The following is a 6088-nucleotide window of genomic DNA, read 5'->3' as shown; positions in this document are numbered from 1 at the left end:
AATCGCTTGAACCCAGGAGGCGGAGGTTGCAGTGAGCTGAGATCTCGCCACTGCACTCTAGCCTGGGCATCAGAGAGAGACTCCGTCTGAAAAAAAAAAAAAAAAAAAAGAAAGAAAGAAGGAGGGAAGGAAGGAAGGAAAGAAAGAAAGAAAGAGCTCTCCTTCTCTTGAATTGCCTTTGTACCTGTGTCAAAATCAGTTGGGCATATTTGCGTGGATCTATTATAATTTAATTTTTAAAAATAGCTATGTTTAACAACTAGTTCACGGCTCTCTCAGCAGGTTCTGACATAAGTTTGGTCAGCCCCTCCAGTTTTCCCCACAACCTCAGCATTTGACTTCGTGTCCTGCTTCTGTGGCAAAAGAGTAGCCACATGACAATTCCCTTTCCTCATCTCCGAGTCTACAAACCTGCACACCCACCACCTCAGGTCTGTGCTTGCCTTCACCCTCCTGCTGGAAGAAAAGACCCCAACCCTCCTCCCTTCTGAGGCCAGAGCACCTGGTGCTCTGAATTCTGAACCCCTGCCCCCCCACTTCCTTAGACACCTCAGCCCAATGTTTATCCCTCCTGCTCTCCAGGCTCTCAGAATTCTTTTTATTTTCTTTTTATTTATTTTATTATTTTGAGACAGGATCTTGCTCTGTCACCCAGGCTAGAGTGCAGTGGGGTGATCATAGTTCACTGAAGCCTCAACTTCCCCAGCTCAAGCGATCCTCCTGCCTCAGCCTCCTGAGTAGCTAGGACCACAGGTGTTTGCCACCATACCTGGCTAATTTTTTTCTTTTTTAAATTTTTGATAGAGACAGGGTCTCAATATGCCCAGGCTGGTCTCAAACTCCTGGCCTCAAGTGATCCTCCCTCCTTGGCCTCCCAAGTGCTAGGATTACAGGCATGAGCCACCATGATGGCCAGGCCCAGGCTCTCAGAATTCAAACAGATGTGCTTCCCAGGCCCATGCTCCAGGTCTGCCCTGCCTCCCCCTCAGGCTCTCCTTCCCACTCCCTCATCACATCTCCCATTCAGTAACTTGTTCCAAGAACCAGTTTCCACTTCCTCCCCCACTCTCCCTCCTCAATATACTTTGGTCTCCTTTTAGTCCAACCACAGTGCTGAAGCTGTCCTCCTCAGGGTCTCCAGCAACTGAACTGTCCCCGAATCCCACCTGTGTGATCTCCATTGACGTTCTGCATAGCTGGCGCTGCCATATTCTCAAGACATTCCCTCCCTGGGCCCCCATGTAGCCCTCTCTTCTGATTGGTTCCTGGTTTCTGCTTCCTCTCTCCTTGTTCCTCACATTTTGGGGTTCCCCAGGGCTCTTCCTGGCCCTCGGCCCTCTCTCCCCCACACTCTCCCAGGGCAGGGTGATCCTGCCTGCTGGTGCCTCGCCCCCAGATCTCCCTGCCTATCTAGGCTGTCTCCTCAGTGCCGCCCCCGGAGCAGAACACGTCCTCCTCAAGTCCCCTTGGGGCTCTTGCAGGTGCCTCAAACTCTACCTGGCCCAATTCCATGGAGCTCAGCCCCTCTTCCCCACTCCTCCCACAATCAGTGGTCCCCAGTCCCATTTGCCTCAGCCACTCTCCTCACCCTACCCCTGCACCCAGCAATCACCAAAGCTGTCCATTCTGCTCCTGCCTCTCCCTTGAAGCCTTCTTTTCTCCTTCCCCGCTGCCACTGGTTCTGGTCACCAGGATCCCTCATCTGGACTGGTGCAGCAGCCTCCTAACTGGTCTGTCTATCCCCCGCCCAGTGCATTCTCCACACTTCAGCCACAGTGACCTTCCTAAAGTGCAAATCTGACCATGTCACCTCTTAGCTTAGAGCCTTCTACTGGTTCCCCCAGCCCTCAGCACAAAGTCCATTTGAAGTGGACCTTGTGTGATCTGGCCTGGCCCAACTCCCCCTTTCATGCCAAGGGAGCTGTGCTTCATTCAGTTGCTCAGTGGGCCTCAGGGCCTCTCTTTTTAAAAAATTGAGATATAATTCATATACCATACAATTCACCATTTTAAAGTATAAAATTCAATGGGTCTTGATATATTCACAAGATTGTGCAACAGTCACTACTGTCTCATTCCACAGAATTTTTATCACCCCCAAAAGAACTTCTGCCTATTAGCAGTTATTGCCCATTCCCTCTCCCAACCCTGGCAAATACCAACCCGCTTTCTGTCTCTATGGATTTACTCATCCTGAACATTGTCTACAGATGGAATCACATAGCATGTGGCCCTCTGTTTCTGGCTTCTTCCACTGAACATACTGTTTTCAAGGTTCCAGGGCCTCTCTCTTGCCTGGGAACTTTAAAAACACTGTTCATCTATCCCCAGCAAGCCCCCTCCATCCCTCTACCTGGAGAACTCCTGCTCAGCCCTCAGGTCTGATTATCCCTTCTTTGGGGGGCACTTTTCTGACCCAGATCCCTGACCCTCAGGCTTGGCTGGGACCCCTGCTTTATGCCATAGCAGCCTCACTTCTCCCAGAATAGCCCTCATCACATCCTACGGTTGCTATTGATCTAAGCTGTTCTCCTACTGGACTGTAAACTCCCTATGTTCTGTTCACTCCTGTACCCTAGGGCCTCACCCAGGCCTGGCACATGAAAGGCCAACAAATGTGCTGCATAAAAAAGTAAACCAAGACCTGCTGGAGCTTGGGCAGAGTCCACTGGAAATCCAGCACAGGCACGTCGAAGCCTCACTGTGTAGCCTCTCATCCTTTCCCTGTCTTCTTCCTCTCTGACATCGGGATGGGATCATAGGGGAATGTAGGGAAGGGCTTTGGACAAGACCCTGTATCTCAGAGAATCTGGGATAGTGGGGGGCAGTGGAGAGTGGGAAGCTGTCAGCCCATAGCCCTGTGGAGTTTTTGTTTAGGAGAGGCAAAGCTTAAGAGACTGAAGCCCTTGAAAGGCCTTCTGAGCTCCTGAAGGTCGCCCAGGCTGCTTTTATTCTTGTCTTCCCATCCCCAGTGCTGGAGGAGAAGGAAGTGTCCAATATGTGTCTCAGGAAAGAGTCAGTGGAGACAGGCTGTAGCTTTGGGGTTTTCAGTAAGAGCACCCTGACTCCACCTGTGCTTCTGCAGTACCAGGGAGGTTCAGTACAGTGCAGAGTTGCAGAGTTTCTTTCTTTCTTTTTTTTTTTCTTTTGAGACACAGTCTCACTATATCACCCAGGCTGGAGTACAGTGGTATGATCTCGGCTCACTGCAACCTCCGCCTCCTGGGTTCAAGCGATTTTCATGCCTCAGCCTCCCATGTGGCTGGGATTACAGGTGCATGCCACCACACCCGGCTAATTTTTGTATTTTCGTAGAGATGGGGTTTCATCATGTTGGCCAGGCTGGTCTCGAACTCCTGACCTCAAGTGATCCATCCACCTCGGCCTCCCAAAGTGCTGGGATTACAGGTGTGAGCCACCGTGCCTGGCCTTACAGTGCAGAGTTTCTGTCTTTCCCACCCATGCTGGCACTGCTGGGGCCTCGTGGTGGTGTCCCAGGAGGAAGTGTGCTCCAAGAGAGACACATGCTGGAGCCCAAGGAGGAGAGTACGGGATCCTAGAGTCTGGGCTGAGGAGTTCCTGAGTCCCACAAGGCAGAAGACTCAGGGGAGGTTTGCAGGATGCAGTCAACGCCAATACCTCCTGTAGAGGGAGAGGCATCTGCTCTCTGAGTCAGCAGCGGGTCAGAAAGCAAAGCTGGGGGCTTTATTTCCAGAAGGCTCAGTCTGTGGCCCATTTGGATCTTGACCATTGTCATTCAAGACTCTATCAAATGCTCACGGGGGGGGGTGTTTCTACTAAGGTGTAAATGCTGCCCTACTGGAGCCTGAATCAGTCAGTGCAGGTGAGGGAGCAGAAATGTTGAAGATCTGCACTTTTGTTCCTAGTTCACTCTTCGGGCATTTGCCTTCTCTAGTCTAACTCTCACTATAATAGCATGAGCTGGGTGTGATTATCCCTATGTTACAGATGAGGAAATGGAGGCTCCACGTATCTGGCATTTTCTGAGATCCCTGGGAGCGTATTCAGCTCGGGGCCGAATACAGGTCTCTAGACTCAAGTCCTTTTCACTGCAGAATGGGGTAGAAACGAGGGCCCCCTGGGGCTCCTCCACAGCTAGGTGCTCTGTAGTTGTTCTGGAGAGGGAATTTCTAGGGAGGTGAGGTCCTAGGAATCCAACTTCATTGCTTAGGTCAATCTAGATCCAAGTTGGATGAGACCTAGTGCAGGGCCAACAGGGCTAACATTGCCATATTTAGCAAATAAAAAGACAGGACACCCAGTTAAATCTGAATTTCAGATTATCCACGGATCGTTTTTTAATGTAAATATGCCCCGATAAACAACAGATGCATTTTTAGTGTAAGTATTATTGCATAGCACACACTCCCGTGCACACGCATGTAAAGTCCAGCCAGCTAGACTTGTCTTCCCAAGCCTGGCAAAGAACAGCAATTAATTCAAATGAAGAAATCACCACTGGTAGATATTTAGACCTAAGTGTAGGGTGATATTTTGTGGGCAGGAACCTTCCAAATCTTCTCTTCAAATCTTAATGCTCAGATGAAAAATTACTGGTTTGCTGGGCTTTCATTGTTATGTTATTGTTATTGCTTGACTTGGTGGCTGACAATAACAGTGTGGGATAATAACAGCACCCACTCACAGAATTGAGATGATGAAATGAGTTAAATGGAAAGTGCTTGTTAAAGGGGCCGAAGTCATCCAGGTACAGTTAGCTGAGGGTACCGGACCTGCGGGCAGCAGGAGCGCTCACGGGACCACTGGCGCCGCTGTCCATCGCCCCGCCTCCCACCCTGACCCTCTCCAATCCTCTTCGACTGGGCCCTCGGGGATGGGCATTCAGTGGTCTTGGCAGAAAAGAGGCCCAGAAGGGCAGCTCGAGGCTGGCTGGGGGGTTCGGGGGCCGCCGAGGCTGGGGGACCCCGGGGCGCTCCGTGCGTCTCTCCCTTTGGCCCCCTGTGCTTCGCTGGGCTCAGCATTGCTGACTCAGGGGAAGAAGGAAAAGGAAAGGGGGTAAAAGCCAACAGACAAAACCAACAATAAAAAAGGGAAATTTGCTGAGCGGGTGGGATCATCCAGACCCAGCCGGGCGAGTCAGGGCGCAGCTCTGCGCCTGCGGACACCGACCGCGGCAGTTTGTGGCTCCCCAGGCCGGAGATGGCGCCTGGGGAGAGGCCCCAGCCCTCCCGGACCGGGTCAGAAAGGGGCACAGGGTGGGTTCTGTGAAGAGCCGGGGGCGGGGATCATGAAGACATTTCCTGTACTGATAGATTCCTTCCAGGACAAAAAGAAAAGGCACCCGAGCAGCTCAGCGGTTTCCAGAGGACTCGAGTCTCCTCCGACTCGACTCCTTGTGAGAGAGATTCCGACTCCCCTTTTCTGGGAGACACTGGGCGGACAGCCGGGATGATACTGGGGTTCCCAGCCCTCCCACGCCCGCCCAGGCAGTCCTCCTGCGTGGGGAGTGAGGACTCCGCCGGGCCCGCGCGCGGACCTGGCGCGCATCGTTTCATTCCACTCCCACCACCAGCCCCGCGGGGCCAGCACGGTACCATGCCCCGCGCAGGGAGGGATTGAGTAACTTGCCCACGGTCACAGGGCGCTGGCACTAGAACCTAGGCGTCGCCCTCCCGGCCTCCCGGCCCAGCTGTTAACCCTGTGCTCTCTTGTCTCCCGCTGGACCCAGCTGTGGCCTCAGAGCTCGCTGGCACCGCAAATAGAACGTGTGTTCCAAACGTGTTATGTTGGCTCAGAGGCAAAGGATTGTGGCTGCTGGGGGGTCTGACTGGGTGTCATCCTACCGGATACACCAGCTACCGAATCGTGGAATTGTTGATGCAGAATCGACCTAAGCAAATGGGTCTAGGATGCGATTTTTCAGCCGAGGAAACAGGCCCAGAAAGGGGAAAACGTGTGCCCAGGCCACACAGCATCAGGATTAGACTCCTGGTGGCTGGCATCCCAGTGGGGGGGCCCTTGTTAACTCTCCCACGTGGCTGCGCTCTTCTCCCCAGCCCGGCGTGGAAAGCCTTGACCAAGACGGCGTCCTTGCCCCGGACCTTGC

The sequence above is a fragment of the Gorilla gorilla genome, chromosome 6 (assembly GCF_029281585.2).
Source record: "Gorilla gorilla gorilla isolate KB3781 chromosome 6, NHGRI_mGorGor1-v2.1_pri, whole genome shotgun sequence".
Classification (NCBI taxonomy): Eukaryota; Metazoa; Chordata; class Mammalia; order Primates; family Hominidae; genus Gorilla; species Gorilla gorilla.
The sequence above is the reverse complement of the archived record's forward strand: the minus strand, read 5'-3'. Positions refer to the sequence as shown.